We start from the raw sequence: 21,314 nt of genomic DNA on the forward strand, positions 1-21,314 counted from the left end.
GTAATTTGCTTCCATTACCAAAGGCAATCCTCATAATGTTCTCTCTTTTTGTTTGTCTTGCTCTCTCTCACCCCGCTCTGACCCTTTCACACTCTCTGCTTTAAACTCTCTGAGCAGCCGCCCCCATACTCCAACATATATACGTCGCAACCCATTTCACAGTCAGACAATATGACGCATGGGCCCAGACTGCTAAAAGGGTTTGCGATAGCATGGCATTTGCACAGTAATTTGCCCGTGCAATCACAGGTAATCAGCCAGGTGGAGGGACAGAAAAACCGCACTTGACCTGGAGCCCAGCATGGCATCGTTACATGGCCTTTCTTTTTGCCAGCACCTCCTTTATGAATGTGACGGCCTGTCAAACTGTTTTTTTACTGTGCCAGCCCATCAACCCTCCTGAATGCTGCTCGTTGAGACCGTAACATGTACTCGGAATGACTTTTTTTCTATTTTGAGGCTATGCATTTTAGTTATTTTTTTTAACCCCTATTTGGGGCAGCTCAATTAAGAACAAAGGCTTTTCAGTAGAGACTTGGCCAAAGGGAAAAGGCCTTTTGGGATAGAGCAGGGGATTTGGATTAAAAGAATAATTGATACTCAACAGAGAGATGTAACAGTACAGTCAGACATGACAACAGATGACAAGGCAGACAGATGACAGAAACAACGTAATAATAATTATAACCATATTATCATTATTATTATTATTATTGATAGTATTTGTAGCAGCAGTAGTAGTAATAGCATTGTTGTTTTTGTTGTTATACATAACTCTATGTGCATATTTGTGTATGTTGAGGGCAGGGGAGGAGAAGAAAAAGAAAGAAGTGAATAATGCAGCACTTGAGAGAGTCAGCAGTAGCATTTTGACAGACAAATATTTTTGGCACAGCTGTCCACCTGATCAATGACTGCAGAGTTACAATCGTTGCCAAAGGCTGGGCTGAGACAGAAATGTTACCAGCTAGACCCATCTGTGTCAACACACTCACACATATACACACGCACACGCACGCCCGCACACACACACACACACTCACACACATATGCTTTCTGTGTATCCCAATCACAGTCTTTGAATCCGTTTACAGGATCATTTTTCTCCTATCTTATCATGATAGATGTCTCTCAGTAGCATTCAGTAATGCCTCAAGCTGTTCTATGCTATCATTACAATCTCAGATAGACACCCCTTTTTTCCCCAGATAGATGTTCCTATTTTTCTCTGAGAGACACGCTTTTTGGTGGATTATCATTGTTCTCTTCCTGCCACGCTTCCCACATGACACTAAGTGGAAGAAAAATGAGCCCCCTGCCCTCCCTGCCCCTCACCCAGCTTCTCAGCAGCCACTTATGTGCAGTTTTTGGAAATGGAAAAGAAAACCAATTAATTTCAAGGCAAGAAATACAGGCACTCACCATTCTTGATCTGTGTCCAAGTGATTGAATGAGCCTGCTCCCCAGCAGAGCTGACCTGAAGACACAGTCTCTCTCGTTTGCTCCTTTGCAGCCAAACTCACTCCCATGGTCTTTACTCTTTAAAAGATTCTCTATTGTAAGCAAAAGTTAGCTTGGGATAAAGATACTCACTGTCTGTCTTCACGAGATAAAGGCTGAGTGAAGTAAACATTGCCCACACTAGAAATAAATGTACAGAAATGTATAAAATAATGGATGCCTTGGTGCCAATTAGTTCTTAGTATACACTATTAAGCCTGTTTTTCTCTCGAAGGATGATAAAACCATCTTTGTGGGGATGCTTCACATTTATTCTCTCTTAATGCTCTTTATGGGTATTATATAACTGAAAAACAGACAAATCTAAGCTTGTAGGGTGCATTTAAAGCAAAAGCGTCGTGAGCTGCTGCTGTCAGTGAATCACAATGTCCAGAGGGAATGCCTGGATTTTAAACCCCATTGTGCACATTGTTAAACCCACACAGGTTCGTTAAAATAGGAGTGCTATGGTACAGACTGCCTTTAGGGGTTGAGGGTGTGGGATGGAGCTCAGCTCTTTGTAACAGTGGGATCTGTGGTGTGTAGACTGTGGATGGCAGCCTGCCCTGCAACAGGCATCCGTGTCTGAGCCTCAGAAATGGAGTCATGTGGTGCAAGCCTCTCTTCTCTCTCTTCTGTCTCTCTGTCTCTTTCTCTCTCTGTCTCTCTTTCTCTGTCTCTCTGTCTCTTTTTCTCTCCCTACATCGCCCTGCTATTAATAGAGAATTCAGCCTCTAGAGGATGCAAACTGGGAAGCACAGGATAGAAAGAGCGACAGCGCATGAGGGTGGAAGTGAGGTGGATGGAGAGACTAGAGCAAAGGGAGAAGGGAGTGGTTGATGAAGCGAGGATGGAGAAAAGGAGAGAGAGCTGAAAAGATGAAGCGAGAAGGAATAGCCGAGTAGCAATAAGACATAGAAGTTAAAAAAAATGCATTGTTGTGAAGAAGAAAGAGTTATAAAGTGAAGTTAGACTGTGTCATATGGAAGAAGAACAAGAGCGAGAGCGAGAGAGAGAGAGAGCGAGAGAGAGAGAGAGAGAGAGAGGAGGAGGAGGAGACTTAAGAACGCTGCCCCAAAGCCATTTTCAGTCGTGTACTGGCAGGCAGGAAGACAGCAACATTGAATTCACATGGGAGCTGAGGTAGGTCAAAGGAGACTAAAGCCTTCAATGTCATCCTGAAACTTCAATCATCATGTGTTTATCCACCCCCCACTCTCCCATCACGCAAGCACACACACACACACACACACACGCACACACACACACACAGACACACACACACGCTGTTATTATGATAGATTTTTCATTTTCATTTGTTATTATGCAGCCATCAGTGCTGGAAGTCCATTTTCCAAATGAATAGATTTAAGCACATCAGCAGGCTTCTTTCTAAACTCCTCCATTGCTCAATTTCATGGCATTCGAACACTTGTGTTTGCAGGTAATTGAAAATAGCCTGTTGTTTGACAAGCTGTAAAACCATTCACAGTCATTACCCAGCCACTGAAAAGCATGTTTTCCCAATTAAGTTGCTGATAATAAAGTCACCTGGCTGGAAGCTCAGATTGCTATGTGGTACAAAGGAAAGCGGGCAGGCCACATGTGAAGGCAGTGATTGTAGCCTGACCTTAGAGACCTTGCTTCCCTCCAGGGCCACAGCTCCCACTGAGCCATAATTACAACCACACACAGCCCCCGAACACAGCCATATCTGATTCTAGATTAAACCACTTTGACACACTTAATTGAAACGAGAATTTTCTGTGAAAATGAGCCTGGCTGAGGCTGACTCACAGGAAGTGGTGTCGACGTTATAAAATCACACTGGAGGTGTGGATTGAAGTGTGGATTGAAGACCTGATAGGATGCTTACACTAGCTGTCGCTGTGGCTTAACCAATTACCTGCTAACTGCAGGATCATTGCAGGGTAACCTACAGAGCCACAGAGAGAGCCTCTGGGCATACAAGAGGGGGAGGGAGGTGGGGGAGGTTGTTGTCCCATTTTCTCAGCTGCTCTGTTAGAAAACACCAGCTATGTGTGTGTGTCTCTGTGGCCAGTTAGCATCGCTGTGGCTCTTGTGAGACCGGGTCACCAGAGGGACGCTGCTGAGCTTACCCCGCCTGCCTGAGCCTTATCTGCCTTGTTGAGCCTTTACTTGCGCAGTTGTCCCCCACGCAAACCTGTCGATGGATGGCTTCCTCCATCTTCCACCTTTTATCCTCCAGCAGAGAGACGGGGCTCAGCTATGTCACACCAGGATCAGTGGAAGAGGTCCTGTGCTGAATAAAACAAGACAGAGAATGTCAGCATGCGACAGCGTACAAATTGGTTCACTGCCCCGATCTCTGCTCCGCTACAGGTGTCGTGTTAGCAACATGCGTCGCACCTTGGGGTTATTGTGAGCTGCAATACACCCCGCCATTTGATTTCCCCTGATAATAGCTGCAGCTCATGTGGGGCGGTTGGATTTTTTTTTATCTGCTCTTAAATAGTGGCAGCAGAAGAGATAATATATTCCTAGTCTACAAAGTGATTTTCTCCTCTGCTGTCGTGTTTCAACTCCTCGTCTTTTAAATGACCTTGAAGGGCTTCGGCACCTTGGATCCACGTGGAAGCCCCTCTGCAGTGAAACACGGGCGTGTTTTATATGCAATGCGAAACAGTGAGCTGTAGGTCGCAGGTTGAATAATTAAAAAAAAAAAAAAAAAAAAGGTGGAGGCTTAAAGAAGCAGCATAACCGCAGAGGCCATTTCTCTCTGTAAATAACGAGAGGAATGCACTCTATCACATTGGAAATCTCCGTCCGCTGCGGCACCCGGGGAGCCTGGGTACACACCGTGTTTCAGCCCAATTTAACCCTTCACACAAGCCAGCGGGATCTGAAGCGACCCTGTGACGCCGCTGCTGGCACGGTCGCCCACACTGGAAGACTAAATCAGATTAGGAATTGGGGCATCAAAGCGGGGTCAGCTTCTCCTGGCTTCCCTCAACCCGTGTTCCCTCAGCCTCGGCTCTCCTCGGTACATTTCTTGAAGTTGAAATTATAAGGTTCCATCATTGAAAGTAGTTTTGAGTTATGAAGTTTGCACATCATCCCACCTAGCAAAACTAATATAACTTTTTGGATTAGCTTTTTTTTACCCACTTAAATTAACGTTTTTTAAAAATGTAATCTCAGTCACAAAGATATTTATACATTTTTACCTCGGAATCTTTCAATTCCAGCATCACCATGTGTCACAGGTTTTAAGCCTGTGTTCCCTCATTCCAACGTTCCCTCAGGACATTTCTTTTTCTAATTCTGTGCCCCATATTCCCTCAACCCCAAGTTCTCTTGGCTTCATGTTCTTTCAATCCTGTATTACATGAAAAATAAAAAGCATTATGAATCTTATACCAGACTAAAAATCAAATTATTTGAGTTTGCTCCAGAACCATGAACATTTAAAGGCGTATTAAGAACCTCAGTGACCTCTATTAGTGACAAGTAGGAAATTGCCTCGGTAGAATGTCTCCTCCTACACCACTCTCTCTACACAGCCTCCACCCCCAACCCTGTCCATTTGAGTTACAGTGGCTTGTAATTGGCACAAACAATTGTCACTTTTTCAACTGAGCTAGCTAATTCGATCAGAGATCTAACAGAGTCTAGTGAGGAGGTTATATATCACAATGTAAAATACTGGAATAATAATACTGCTTTGTCATTTGCTTATTTGGCTTGAGGATGAGAGTTCTTAGCATTCAAAGCAATTTTGATCTCTTGCACCATCCTCCATTAAGAAGCAGTAGAAAATGCGGTGGGTCAGTGGAGGAGGAGAATTGAAGTGTCTTGAAATTGCAATGGGCAGGTTACCTTTGTTATAAAAATACTGGCCAGAAAGTGAGTTTTGAAAGCCAGAAATCTCAGCACCTGACATTTGTAATCCTTGAGCCATTGAGCCTCACACACACACACACACACACACACACACACACACACACACACACAGAGATATATTATGGCCATTTAATGCTACAGGGCCATAAATACAAATAAAACAAATCAAACACCGGCAGAGCCTACATTAAAGAATGAGTTTACAATGCAGAATGTGTAGCTCTGGGTGTGATTTGGCTTCTGCTTCCAATCTATCTTCTCTGTACTATCTGAAAAGCCAATAAAATACTAAAATAAGATGGTCTGCCCTTTCTCATTTAAAATTTTTTTTTGCAGTGGGTGCTGATTCAAAGATTGAGGGAGCATGGCGCCGAGGGAAGGGAGCAAGAGATGATCCCCATTGAAGCTAGATTTTCAATGGCTGAAATGAGCACAGATCAACAAAACAAAACAAAAAAAAAAAAAACGAGCAAAGCAAACAAAATAGTCATCGCACTGGCTAACGCACACACGGGCCCACAGTAATTAATCTCCTTTTGGGTTACAAATGGTTGGCCTGCTCCTGCATTAACCTCCGTCAGGGTTGACACTGTGCTAATCTCTTCTCCTCTCTGACATTCACGCTACTGCTGATGAATATAGGACACTCGGCTTGGAGTCGGGCAGAGATGGAAGAGGGGGGCCCATCCTCAGCCATTCACTCCTCCGCTCCTCCACCCCTGTACCGTTCCATCCCTCCACCTCTTCACTGCCACAATAATTGAAGCCAACCTCGACGGCTAATATCATCGTCTCATTCCGATTGGGAGAGCAGGTGGCAGTCCCCAGCATACTGACCTAAATGCTTGGTGGCAGGGAGTTAAACACATTCGAGTAACTGTGAGCTTTGCCTGTATAACACACAAGACCAAGGAATACCTGCAGACACTGTTTGATAGAAATTGTATTACTGATCAGGAACCACTGACATCCGCCGGTTGAAAACCCTGCCCAGCAAAGCAGTTGCTTGGTTGGATAAGGGGCTGTGTTTTATTCTATCTATTGCTCTCCCATTGCACCATTCTGGGCTGGCTCTGCTCTGCATCCCAATGTCTTCCTATAAAAAGTACAACTCTGTTGTGCCAAAACAAAACTCCCCAGAGAGAGGATTTTAAGGGACGGACACATGATACAAACGACTGCGCTAAAGGCATACCTCATAGCTAATTGGTCACAACAGATTTGCTTTGTTTGTTTGTTTGTTGTTCTCCTCGGCTTAATTTTTTTACCAGGGCATGCATGTGGGGAATGTAATAATTACGATTAATACACCATGAAGCATCTCCTCTGAACTCAGGACAGTGTTCAGCAGATGTTAGGATGCTGGTGGAATGGTGGGAGCTGGATGGAGAGCTAAAAGATTAGGTTTGTGCGGGGGGCTTTGCTTTCTACCTGCTCTTAGGAAAGATCTATCCTTTCGCAAAGCCTCGTGGGACATTCAACATGGCAAAAGTGCTTCAGGACTCACTTACGCAAAATCCATTTTCCTTTACAGAGGAGAGTGGTATGGCCCGTGCATGTCAATACAGTGATGTGCGTGGATAGAGGAGGAAAGGGAGAGAGAGAGCTAGGCACTGCATAGAATTACGGAAGGAGAGAAAGATAGAAAGGGGTAATGGGGGGGCAATGTCATGCGAGAGAGAAAGCCCTTTCATCTCCCACTGACGTCTTCAAAGACAATGAGCCTCACCCACTGCACTCTGTGTTGACATTAACACACTGAACACACTCACACACACACACACACACACACACACAGAAAGTCAAACATCTAAAAGCACAATAAGCACGTGTGCACATGTGCGCACCCACACTATAGACACCAATGCGTCTCTCTTTGCTCCGTCACCAGCTCCTTGCCACGTGCCCTCAGTGTGGCTGAATGTCAGAGGACACTATTAATAACGTAAGGTATTCACACTGTTGCTCTCCCTCCCACCAGCCAATATATGTACACGTGCGTGTGATCGAGTGAGTGTATTTACAAGCAAGTGAATAGTTGCCAAATTGCGAACGTACATGTCGGAGTCTCTCTTCTTCTCTCCGTCCGTCTATACCTCTCTGATGGGAGAACACATCAAAAGAGGAAACGTTTTCAAGCAAACACGGGATGTGGGCGGGAGGCAACACAAAAACCCATTTGAGGATGATCTGACAGACACAGAAAAATTCTATAAGCGTTGCTTTGTCATTTCTATTTGCACTCGAACCATGCCACATTAGGTCCTTGACTTTGTTGACCCAGTCAAGTGTTCACGCTGTCACCAACCCAGTCGCACACAGTAATTACACAGCACTTTGCCTCCCCTAACCCCCACTGCAGACGGACCCATTAGGGCTTTGATCTCATCAGTAATGACATACTCTAACATATGGAGGGAAACAGTACCATTCATATTAGAAATCAAAAGAATTATTGCTACATCGATTCACTAAATTACTGCACTGCATCTGCATTAAATGATATGACCAGTGCATGTTAGAGCCATGGATGTTTCTCAACATCCAAGTAGAATTGTTCACCAAAACCTTTTCTTCTTTCTAGTGGCTGCATGTGTTTATGTAGCCTTTTATTTTGTGTTTATCTGTGCTTGGGGGTCTGTGCAGTTAGCACAGTGCTCTATGCTTGTTATTGTGAGCAAAACTCTTCTTCAAGCTATGTATCTCTCTCTCTCTCTCTCTCTCTCTCTCTCTCTCTCTCTCCACTGCTGTGATTCTGCAGATGAAAATGCTGTAGGGTGAAGGCTTTGTATGTATTCGTGTGTCTATGTATGTGTGTGTGTGTGTGTATGTGTGTGCCTATTCTTCATTTTTGAGGGGGTGTTTGTATGTGAATTTGACAGACAGGGAGGGAGTGCTAGTGTGATGGGCGGGATGGGGGAGAGTCGACGACAATGGTTTGAAATGGATCTTATAAACGGCAAGCACAGCATTTGTCCACATAAACTATAATTTGCTTTGCAAGAGTTTTTTTTATTTTTTTTCAGAAATGATAAAGCAGGCAATTACACAGTGGGCAGATGATTGACTGTGAAGGGATTTTTTTTTTTTTTTTTTTGGCTCTTCTGATCAGTAGCAAGCCATCACTACACAAACTAATGACCTAGGATCAGCAAAACTTACAGCCAGCCTTTAGCATGTATGCCTCCATAGGGGTTCATACTGACTGCACTTATCTGAACTGATAGAACTCACTTTCATTTTGAAAACATTGTCCAAATGTCAGACTTCTCATACACAATTTAACACAGATAATATTTTTTGTGTTCTTCATTCTTCTCATGTAACCTGCCTGTAAAATGATCAGTCATGAGAGTTAGAAAAATGAATAAAAAAGAAAATGCCCGTAGTTATTGTGGCCTCCCAGAACAGCTGATGTCAGACTTTGACTGATCATTAGTCATCCAGACATATGCATTTTAAAAATGGAAATGCTTCCTCTAGGTGACATATTACTGCAACAGCTAAATTGGATTACGGCATCTGCTTAGTATAAAAACAAATCTGTTGTAACTTGCATTGGTCCTTTAAAGCTATCCTCCATTTACATTACTGTACGGGTGTATTGACCAAGACTTTTCTCAAGTGAGCAGTGTATTGTAAGAGCTTCCCCAGCTGCACCGAGGTGTGCCCAGGGCGGTTGGGCACATGCCAGCTCTTAGCCCTGTCAGGTGGCGTTGTGGTTGGTGTGTGTGTTGGGGGGAGCAAGGTGGCAATGATGGTACCTGGGTGAGCAATGAGCAGTGAGGCGCATGCAGGCCATCTGTAGTGAATACTGTGTTACCGCTCAGAGGTCAAACTCGGGGAGGGAAACAAACCACAGGGCTGCTTCCATTTCTTTGGCCTAAGTGACCTGCAGTATCTCCTCTCATATAATACCCCCTATCCCACAGAGGGCAGGACCATTTGTCCATGTGATCCTGCAGCTTGTTGGCATTTCTGGACCCACGGAGACTACCTAAATTCAACCTCTCAAAACTGACTCAGAGAGAGACTCAGCTTACATAAAAGGCCCGTGGCTTATTGTGACCAGGCGTCTCTAAAAAAAGAAGACAATGTTTACCCAAGTTCAGTGTAACTCAATCCCCCCTGCCTTTATGGAAAATCTACTATTGCCTTTCAGTTGGTGCCACTTAGAAAGAGAACACTATCTGAAAATGACTTGAATGCAGCTTCATTGATGACAAATTAATTTTTTGTCTATCCACGACGCATGATGCTGATGCTCTAGACACATAATGCAAAGACTTGATGTTGATAAATGACTTTTGCAATCAAGACCCATTAATCCTCCAAGTTCATTGTCATTGTAATCAATGCTGAACAAGTTCTCTTTAGTTCTATTCCATTAGCACAATCTCAGTCGGTCTCAGATTTCAGTTGTCTGATGAAGAGCATGATGGCTCGAAACATCACAACATAGTCTGTAATTGGTAAATAAATGTGCAAATGGGAGTAGAGCAGTGTGCGGACTCTACTTTTTATTTTTTATTGTATTTTTCATTAGTCTGGCACCTGTGAAATATTTGGATGGGCGCCTTTGAATATTTATTCTTAATCTCAGTTGACAAATTAGGACAAGAAAATGTCTTTAATCACTAATGGTAATTGGACAATGATACTTATGGGTTCAGCAGGTGCACTATGGCATTTGGTACTTAATTGAAATGGTGGTAAACAACAACAATGGCCATGGCATTGTGCTGTGGTCTGCTGATGGTGTATCAGGGACAGAGAGACTGCCTTTCCCCTCTACAGGAATGCTAGGAGATTAGCGGGATGGGGCAGGTGCTCAGGATAGGGCGCCACCATCAGAGCAGAGACCTGTGACTTCTATTGTCACAAGCAGGGGACCGAAGCCTTTCATCTATCCATCCGCATGTGTGAGCTTAGGCACACACCGGCATTCACTTGCTCACACACATCACACATGCCATCTCTCTTTCTCTTTCTCTCTCATTTTTTACTCTGGCTCTTTTTAGCTCGTGCGTGTGGTGCCACTAGGCCCTGGCAAAGTCAATTTGCTGTGCAACCCATCCGTACTAGCCATGTCAAACAAGAGAGACTTGAAAAGGGAGAAACGCAAATGCCGTTCTATCTGCTTCGAAAAGCCCACCACTGATCCTACATTTGTCTCTGTGACCCAAGCGGAACATCTTACTGCTGGTCTATTTGCTCAGTAAAACAGAGCAGGGCAAAACAAATAGAAATGAACAGCAAAACACTAGATCTAATGATAGCACCAGACTGGCTCTTGTGCCCACATACCTTTAGGCGCACATCAGCCGCCAGCACAACAAAAGCCTTGTCTGGATCTAATGGGAAATCCAGGTTGATTGCAAATTTCAAACCTTAGCCTGTGTGGCTGAGTGTGTGACACATATTTCCCATTACCACTTTGAATCCTGTAATTACTTTCTGGGCCTTCTGAGAGGCTGGCACAGGGGTGTCTGCACACCAGGCCAGCCGGCAGTAGCTACACTAACAGTCTGAGCAGCCCCACTCAAGTGCCTTTTGACTGTCTGCCTGCCTGGGTGGCCACCTTAGGTATGCAACTTTGTGCTTATCACATACAGTAGATTCCCCAGGCTCCTCAGGACTCTCTAAATAATTTCTCAGCCTTACCTGCTCTCTCTGAAGCACCAATAAGCCCTGCCCATCAGTGGTCCATTTCCACCAGGTCAGCAACCTCTACCAGGTTCTCTAATGCAAGCATGAAGACCCTGCTGAACTTCTCTACTCATTTCAGACAAAAGGGTGCAGAGAAAACAAAAAAAAGGTTGACAAATCAAAATCGAGCGTGACATGGGCTATGATTAGTCTCGCAAGTCTGTACACCAAATGAGATTGAGGCTACATTAGCCATACGACTTTTCCCATAGCCTGTAGGCAGGCATGCTAACATATCGCGACCTTTTAGTAATTCCTGTAAGCTTCTGCAGCGGCTTCATCTCAGTAATTTTATGTATAGCACCTACTTGAGTGTAAAATTGAAATTTCCATCTTCCATTTGGAGTTGAAACGTGCTGCGGAAAACAAAATCTGGTTCATGTGGTGACGCAATCTACCCGTGACGAAAGTGCCTGTGATTGACAGCTAGTCCAGCCAGTCAAAATGTTTCCGCTGCGGAGTGGAAGCGGCAGAAGAGAGAAGTGAAAATTCCCCAGACCTCAACTTATCTTGAGGTCCGGTGAGAGTACCAGGCGAGAGCCAAGGCGCTTCGTTATGCTGCCTTGGATTCCATATGGCCGAGTTTGGAGTCTAACATGTCCTGGAGGGGGGTAAACGGAGCAGAACTGACCCCAAAATGGACTCATCATTGGTGTGATGGCAACAGATGAGGGAGTTTAGTCCACATGGCCTCCCCTTGCTCATTAAACTGGCCTGCACCTGTGTTCCTGCTGCACCACACATCTGCCGGCCATGATAGCCTGTCTCCTCCCTCACTCTTTCCCTCTGCTCACCTCTCATAGGGTAATGCACCATACCCTAACTCATAAATACAGATACAGATATGTCCCTGTTTTATTCCTCTCTATCAGGTGTATCAGCACCTCCTCAGCACATGCAGTACACAGTCCTAATGTGTATGATACATACACTGCCCACTCTCTCCTACTGATGGATAGACACCGGATACAAACCCCTCTCATGTTTCTAGCTGTGCGTGCCTCTTCTTCCCACCCACTCTCACACAATTAGATAATCTCTTTCATTTTCTCTTTCTATAATCTACATGACACATTCCTATGTGTATAGCACCATCACACACATTCCTAAATATAAAGCGTACACAACAAGGAATCTTGCTAGCATTGCACAATACTGAATCAGTGACTTGAAAATATGCCATTGGTGTGATAGAAATCTCCAGAAAGAATTACTCGAATATAGGGCAGAATGAACGGAACACAGCAATATGCTGTTTGTATATTTTATAGTAGTAACATGAGCTTGTGTGCACCGGGGATATATTTCGAAATAATATTTGTTATTATTCAATTATCCGTTATTGGTTTGAAGGTCTTTGGTGTGGCCCAGTGTGCTCCCAGCCTCTCATCTCTCTGGCTCTCTGAACTAGCCCCGGCTACTCCAGGAAGAAAGACACACCACGATCCAAAGCTCAAATTAAATACATGTCCAATATGTTTTTCAAAGAGTGGCACAGCAGCACCCCAAAAAGCTATTCACATTAACCTTTGCTTTGCTTCGCATCAAAGAGGGTGCTGTCTGCAGCAGTCCTGTTCTTGTCGAGCTCTAAAGAAATGTTTTCTAGCAATAATCCTGCTCTTTAAATTGCTTTAACAGTATTTTTGTTGAACCACACCGAGCAGCAACGAGACTAGCCTAGACTCTTCTACTCTGAGCAGTGTCCACTCAGAGACACAAGGAAGTATCTTCACTCTGGGCTGCTGCTTGTTTCCAGCCATCTGTCTCTGTAGCCAGGCCTTGAAGATATCCTTTTGTACTGTTACTTTCACTGTTTGCACTCATCTAATGCCTCCTAGCCAATTGCGATGCGTTTGTATGTATTCCACCTGGTGTGCTTGTGTGCAGTAATAACTGTCCATGTTCGTGGCATGCTGAGAGAGATGTGTGCGTCTATGCTGACAGAGCCGGTGCTGTGTCTGTGTTTGTGTTGAGCTCACTGCAGTCTGTTGTGCAGCCCTCCGTGTTTTAGTGTAGGGGACAGAGCTTTGTAGCATCATACATGATCTTCAGACAACTGCTTTTTGTGCCACAGAAGGCAAACAACATTCAGCAGTTGAATTGCCACAATCTTGTCAAGAGGAGCTGATTTTCTTTCTCTCCCTCTATCCATGCAGCTTTGTAGTTGTAATGTCGGAACCACAGGAAGAAAGCCAGACAGCCATGTTTATTTTTCATTTATGGTGGCAAGGCTCATCAAGGACACCAAACAATGCACAGTCTGCATTCTCCTTCCCTTTCTTCCATGTGAGCCTGCTCCATTCTCAGAGATACTAATGAGACCGGAAAATGCTAGATGAAGACACTGGCTGTAGTTTGGCCTATTAAAAATGTGCATTTTCTTAACATCATTAGGGGAATAAGTGTGAGCGTGTATGTGTGCGGTGGTAGTGGTGGCGGTAGTCATGGTGATAGTGGTAGGGGTGTCTGTAAGGGCCTGTGTGTGCATGTTCATGTGTGTTTGAGACATAGATAAAGGGATGGAGGGTAATAAAAAGAGATAGAGACAGAGACAGAGGAGGCGCAGGCAGTTGCGGGCAGGGTAAAGTAAAAAAGAAGAGGGAGTAGTTTCAGAATATACAGTAGAGGATTATGGTACAAGCTCCTGTTACGACACTATTGGCCTCTGTTGAACGATGAAAAATAATGTGAAAAATGCGGTGGCATAGAGCTGGAAAATGGCCCTATTTGTTCATCTTTGGGGGGAGGTAAACAGAGGAGATGGGGGACTGAGCCTTGTGTTATCTGCTCCAAAGAGGAAACATGATTCCAATATGAATTTAAGAATGAAATTACCCTAAATGTGACAGTGAGGATAATAGTAGTAAAGTGCGCAGCAATATGGGTGTCAAGTCAATATTTATGTGCCCGAGCGTTATTCTGCCTGCTTGCTCCAGCTGACATTTTCTAATAGCTCTGAAATGTGTGTTTAGGCAACTGAACGGATGGAAAAGAAAACGAGAGAGAGAGAGAGAGAAATGCCACGGAACAATCCAAGAGGAGATGGTGCACATAGCTGCCTCTCAGCCTCCATTAAGGCTGATGGCGCCCCCATAAAGCTTCTCTGCACTGTTCCTGCCTTATGCTCTATTCTTCATTCAATACACACAGTGATGTTTGAACCTGACACATTCAGGCCACAGCTGGTCTAGGCTTTCATACACTCATATTTCTGTCGTACGCATATTTCCCCAACACTGACTGACTAAAATAAAGACTGAAGCATCACAATTCCTATTCAGCACTATGAAAGGACAGGGCTCCAAATCATCTGGGGAGCTGTCCGTGGTGCTGAAACATAGACAATGAAGCCCCTGCATGATTCTACATGTTTTCTTAACCCCCCACAGCCTCTCCTCTCTACCGACTCCAGTTAAGATGTTGAAGTACTTCATGTGCCATGGCCTGCCTGGTCCAAGACGGCTGTTTATGCACTACCTGGGAGTGATAATAAGTGAGATGGCAGGGCCCCAATCTCTCACATTCTTCCTCACGTCTCCCCCAGTACCTGTCACCGTCAGTACAGATTGACCCAGCCTGACAGCAGAGTTTGCATAACACACACAGACGTAACATAATCACATCAAGTCAGTGGGCCAACAAAGTCATTTTTGCCTCCCCTGACGGGCTGCCAAACACACAAGTTGCACTGCTCTTAGACTCACAGGTGGAGGCAGGACAGGGGGGGAAGCAAACATGATCATGCACACAGGCGTTCGTGTGAAGAGTAACTCATGAAACATGCACACAGGGATATTTCTCCCCCTCACTCTCTCTTTCACACACACATACATTCACTCCCACCCCCCACCCCCCACACACACACACTCCCCCACCTTCATATACACACATTCATGCACACAAACCTAATTGTTAATTGAATGAAAACTGTATTTGTATATTGTGTTGGCCACATCTGTCTAATGGGAACATGGGAAAATAAATCAATTTTAGTTATTTAGCTGGTCTGGAGGTTGAAAATTGCTAGTTTCATCCCTGTCATTATTGACAATCAAATTAGAAGAAAGCACCATACAGGCTAGAGCAATTACAGAAGGCAAGTCAGTGTGTTTGTGACGTGTGTGTGTGTGAGAGTTTGTGTGTGTGTGGCTGGAGGCTGGAGGGCATGAGCGCAGTTAGAAGATTTTTTTTTGTAAATTCGCACACCCGGACTGCAGAACCATGCGTTGGAAACTTCTGTGGACTGTGTGTGTGTGTGTGTGTGTGTGTGCATGTGTGTGTTATTACTGAAAAGACAGTTTTCTCTCCTGATTGCAGGCCACATTAATGTCCACAGGGAACAGGATGGTTGACCTTGGTCAATGAGTGAAGGCCAAAAAGACCAGCCACCCATTTCTATAGTGGAGCTGCGTGTTCAAATGGAGAAAAAAAGGACAAGAGCAAGAAAAAACGGATGAAAATATCCATTGCCCTTGAGGGGAATGAAGGAGATGAAAAAATGACAGATGGACAAGAGATTTCCTTTAAAGATATTAGGGAGGGACACAGGCATGCAGTAAGTAAATGTCAGAGAGGGGTGGAGGGGAGGAGACGAGCAGCGGTCCAATGGGACTTAGACTTATACCGCATGGCCAACAGGCCTGCACTGGATACAGTCTTCTATCCCTGCTGCAGTGGGCTTCATTTTCTGTTTCGCAGCCCTGCAGGTCTAGTATTTCAATTGCCTTCATCAACAGCAGGGCCAAGCAGGACTTGCCAGTGTCAAGGCAAACTCCATATGTTTATGCCACAGGACTGGAAGCACTATTTGTTTATTTGAAGCTATAGTCACACTGGCAAATCAACTTGGTTAGCAAGGATGCAAATAGAGTCACAGATGTATTGTTTTTGAATGACAATATAAAAAACAAAGTTAAAAAATGGGCTGCACATGAATGGGCAGAGTTGACAGTTGGGTGCTACTGCCTATTATTGACTACTGCTAATATTTAATCAGTCTGACCAGTGACATGTTCTTTCTTCAATACAATATCAGTAATCTCTCTCTCTCTCTCTCTCTCTCTCTCTCTCTCTCTCTCTCTCTCTCTCACTCTCTCTCTCTCTCTATCTATCTATCTATCTATCTATCTATCTATCTATCTATCTATGTCTGTCTAAATAGTGTATCATAGTGAAAACCAGGATATTTAAGGCTGACAGTAACACGGTGCACTACGCAATGAACCCCAGCAGCATGGGAGAAACACTGATTAGAAACACTAGAGTAAGACACATTTAACATGCATGCAACATTTAATCCCCCAATGCTTGTACGTTTTATTCATATACCATATCCTCTTAGTTAACTTATTGTTTTGACTGGTTGTCTCCTCGATGATGGTGAGTCCCAGTAACATGCTCCCAGTGCCTCTAATGCCTGTCACTATAAATAGCGTCACTGTCTCACAGGAGAATGAGTGCAGGTGCAGAAGGTGAGCCTCCATGACTGATGCTCAGTATGCAGTCCAGCATAGCCTTGCACTCTCGAGGGTAGTGGAAGAGTGGACAGGGAAGGACAGAAACATGTATCAAGTCCCAGGGGGTTGATTCTCAGTGTATGGGCATGGACCGAAGGGTGGGGTGGGCACTGCTGACATTTATAGCACCCAGTAGATGAGGCAATAGGGGGGAGAGATGCACTGGTAGGTTGGTGCAGGGTGATGATGAAGTGACCCTGGTGCAAACCGCTGCTTCTCCTCCCCCCTGCCCCTTTGCCACCCGCTGTAGCCGGGATTGATGAGCGCGGGCCAGCGAGGAGACACTGGGCCAGATTACAAACATACCGCTTTGTCTTGTGTGCAGCAGTTCTTCAAAGTGTAGCGCTGCTCCCGTTAATTGGTTGCAATCCCTCCAAAACTATTCCGGCCAGCACATGTTCTGTATTGTTCTGGGCGGTGGAGGGGGGGGTCGGAAGGGAGGAAGGATGAAACGCTGGCAGGAAAGAATAGCGGAAGAGGAGGAGGAGGAGGAGAGAGAGGGAGAGACAGAGAGAGGGAGAGACAAAGAGAGAGAGAGAGAGAGAGAGAGAAGGGAGGCATCTTCTGAAAAACTAACAGCTGCAAGAGTTGCTGGAGTGTCTTAATTTTCTTTATCATATCCTCACTGCTGGGTATGCGCGTGCATTTGTGTTTTTCCAAAAGCAGAATATGAAACATTCAGACTTTGCATGGCCTAGATTTGATGTTTTTTTTTTTTCCTTTTTTTCAAGGCAGTCAAGAAACATGAAAGGTTGAGAAAAACTGTTTAAATGCAGCTTGTTTAGTAGCAGCGCGGCTGATAGCAATATTTTCGTTGTTGTTGGAGAGGAGGAAGGATTGACTGTGTTCGCTAAGCATTCGCACTGCTGCAAAGATTGAACCTGTTCTCATCAAATGAGGATGAATAGAGAAGAAAGATTAGAGGAGAGGTGCCGACATCAATTTTTATAATTCCTCTCTTAGAGTAGCAGGTGCAAGTCATACACAGGTGCTCACTTTTAGTAGATCCAAGAATGGTATCCTAGCAACCTGGCTGTGGGAATAGGCTGGTGCCCCGCCCATGCCCCAGGGGCTGCTGGGATTGAGGCTCTGATTAAGGCTTTAGGACAGTTGGAGAGGGGATTGGAAATCATCAGTGCAGCTCTTCAGAGTTGTGGGAACCTGGCAGCCTTAGAGCCTTGCAGGTCCAAAACCAAACCCAGTGACGACTGAAGATAAACTACACCTTAATGACTCAGCATGCTACGTCCTTAACCTTATGTCCTCAGCTGCTGATGATCATTGGCTCTGAAGACGATTTGCAAAGTCAGAAGAGAGAGAACACAGAGCTTCTTTGCGCATATTTTCACTCAGCAGGGGGTTTTATTTGTGAAAGTCCGTGAACTAGTGTTTGTTGAAAAGCCTGTGAGCATGGGGCTTTGTTTGAATTTATGTTTCTATGTGTGTGTGTGTGTGTGTGTGCGTACTCTCTTGCAAGCATTGCGCATTTATTATTTTTAATGTGATTCCTGAATCGCAGTGGATGGCTGCTAATGAAGCTCATTGGGTGTCTGGGCTGCAGTAGTCTAAGCTAGCTGTTTACTGGCTACCTCCACCATTCCCCCCCTCTCTCTCCCTCAGTGAGGTTACTCAGGGAAAACTACAGAGACGCACCAGTGAGGAGGAGACGATAAGGGGACGGCCGGAAAAAAAAGAGGGACTGGAATGATGCTAAATGCTAAATGACAGTGAGAGGAGAAAAAATAAAAGGGAGAAAAGGAGGACGGGAGATGTGAGATGCGTGGTGAAACAGACGTGAGACAGAGCGACGGTTAGTGGAAAGGGGGGGAGGGAATGGGAGCTGGATGATGGGGAGAGTGAGATAGTGAGTGAGGGAAGGAGGAAAGGAGGGAGGGAGGGAGTGAAGGAGGGAGGTAGATAATATGCTGACCCACTTTGCAGACGCCACGCTGAGATCCTAACCAGTGCTGCAATAAATAACACACGGCAGGCCAGCAGAGTCTAACAGCTGCTTGGTGGCAGTCTGTCCCTTCCGTCCCTCCCTCGTCCCCGGCCACCTCCTGCCCTGCAACCTCACCCATCACTTCCTCCTCCCATACACAGAATATACCCCCGGTGCATTGTGTGTTTTTTGTGTGTACCATGCGTACATACGGTACCTTCAAGCTTGTGTGTGTCAGAGAGCGCACCGCTTGCATCGGGTGGGTTTAGCAACCAGCGGGATGTTTGCGATTGGCCTTAGATACATGCAGGCTCTGTCACAGCAATGTGGATTGATGTAGACATTCACATGGAAGCACAGTTGGTGACAGACACAGGCACAGTGACACATATCCTCCCCTCGGTAATAGATAATGATGGAGAGATAGAAAGAAAAAAAAGAGGGTAGGATCAAAGTGGGAAAGAGAGAGAGAGATAGAGAGTGAAAAATGCATGAAAGAGTGAAGATCCAACTTACATGTGGACGGACACACACACACACACACGTGGACAGATGCACACACACACACAGATGCACGATAAGTCCATTGTATACTGTATATGTACAGACCATTTTTCAGTGTGAAAAAAATATTACTTGAAGATACAAAGATTAATGTAATGTATTTATACAATATGCTGTAAAAATGGGGTGCGTTGTTTTGCCTCTTAGACTGAATTGGTTATTGTTATTGGCTATTGTTCAACATTTTTGCAGAGTTTTGGCTTGAAGTCTGTGGGCCAACTTTTAATTCGGATTTTTGCTTTTAGACACTATTGATTTGCATTGTATTTTATGTGCAAGAGCCATTACCCTCATGGACACAAAGGCACATTCATCAGCACCCATGACAGAAGACCGCTTGAGGCTTGAGGCAGGCTATTTGCTTATATTTAGAGATCTATGGCAACTACTTACATACTGAACAGTCTGATTGTTGCATTTAAGTTCACATGAGAGCACACACATTAAGAAGTGCTTCCCCAAGCAGCAATGGGCTCTGACTTTGTCAAGTCATCTTATATAGGCAGTTTACTTTAACAGACACAGTGTTTGCAGCTGCTCCTTTAGTGAATTTGCTCAAAGACAGAGGCAAGCATAGTGTACTCTGGAGACCTGTCAAAGCAAAAGCAGGAAAGACGTGTGTGTGTGTGTGTACGTGTGTGTGTGTGTGTGTGTGTGGGTGTGTGTGTGTGTGTGTGTGTGTGTACTGGATGTGTGTGAGGCCACTTGTCCTTGGGAGGGGTTTGAGTCCTGGTACAAGCAATCAATCAATAAGCAGTGTTGTGTGAAGGGGTCAGTGAGACACGGCCCTCTCTCTCCATCACCAGAGGAAGGCCACCCTTTTCTAGAGCACCCAGAGGTGATTCTACCACCATGAAAGCAAGTAACACTTTCTTTGTATAAAGGCAATAACAAAAGACTTATGACCTCTTTCATGACACAGTCCTGAATGCATAATCAACATTTATAACACTTTCATTACCTGTTATGTCTGTGTAACATGATTACATAGCAACTTTCAAAATAAAAGCCCTGTAAAAATTATAATGTGGCTGAATTGAGTCTTCTGGTCTTAACTATTTATGAAAACTAGCATGAATAATAGGGGTGTGAGTACTTTTTCGCTCACTAAAGAAAAATAGCAGATCAGCGGTACTGTTTTATTTCTTCTTTGCATAATGAAACAATAAGGCAATATATGGAATCACCTTTATCATTCAAACTGAATGGCACACTAAAAAAGAGTGGAGATAATGCTCATTGGTAAAATTAATTTATTGGGGGTTATAAATGTTGACCCATGAATGTGTCATGAGCCTTTTATGAATGTGTGTAAACCCCTTTAAAGGAAAGTGTTACCTAGAAGGCCAACAGGATTTCCCACAGACCCACTTAGTACTTTAGCCCTGCTAAATGGCAACAAACACTGGCATCCATTGCCTTATGAGTCAGTGAGTAACCTTTGTCATTTCAGCTAGTACAATGCTTAGAAACACAGTAGGCAATCACAGACATATCAGAATGCTTAATGGAAGTTGCTGCTGAAAATTAGAATCACAATGATGTTTTATTGCTCATTGTGCGTTATGACCGGTTATTGTTAGATTAGAAAACGGAGGAGTGGACGGAGAGAAGAAGCTGGAGCTCTGGAGAGAGAAGAAAAGGAAGGGGAGTGTTGTGAAATGTCAAGCATGACAGAGTCAGGTGGGAGTGGGTAATTAATTAATCCACATTATGAGTAGAGGTGTTGTCACTGACCCAGACACACAGGGCCGTCAGCAGCACAGTAATCAAACACAACCTCACTCCAGATGATTGAATGGAAAGATTAGGTCACGTAAATGTATCAATATTTAACTGATACTGTTTGCTAATGTGTTGTAAACTGCTATACCACCGCTCACATAAAACTCCTTCAAGTTGAAGCCTTAACTGGTAGATTAAAATGGAGTCTTACTGCTGTGGTTTGCATGCTCGTCAGCTGTCAACTGGGGTGTGATAAAATCTGATCACATTAAAAGTTATCTACAGTAATTTCTTTTGTGTGTGTGCAAGTGTGTGTGTGAGTGTGTGTGTGTGTGTGTGTGTGAAAAACAGACAGTGCAGCTTTACATAATAGCGCTCTCAGTTCTACTTGGCGTACCCCTGACGGCAACAGCTACAAAACATCAACATGGTTTTATAAAAACCACCGCGGCACCATCACTGATAGATGGCTT

General features: G+C 44.5%; 1 protein-coding gene across 1 annotated transcript in view; it reads left to right on the plus strand.

The window, feature by feature from the left end:
* The window catches only part of rtn4rl1b (reticulon 4 receptor-like 1b), a 122,476-nt gene that overhangs the window by 21,551 nt on the left and 79,611 nt on the right, over positions 1-21,314 (plus strand). The window lies entirely within an intron of this gene.

Source organism: Centroberyx gerrardi, chromosome 6, assembly GCF_048128805.1.
Source record: "Centroberyx gerrardi isolate f3 chromosome 6, fCenGer3.hap1.cur.20231027, whole genome shotgun sequence".
NCBI lineage: Eukaryota > Metazoa > Chordata > Actinopteri > Beryciformes > Berycidae > Centroberyx > Centroberyx gerrardi.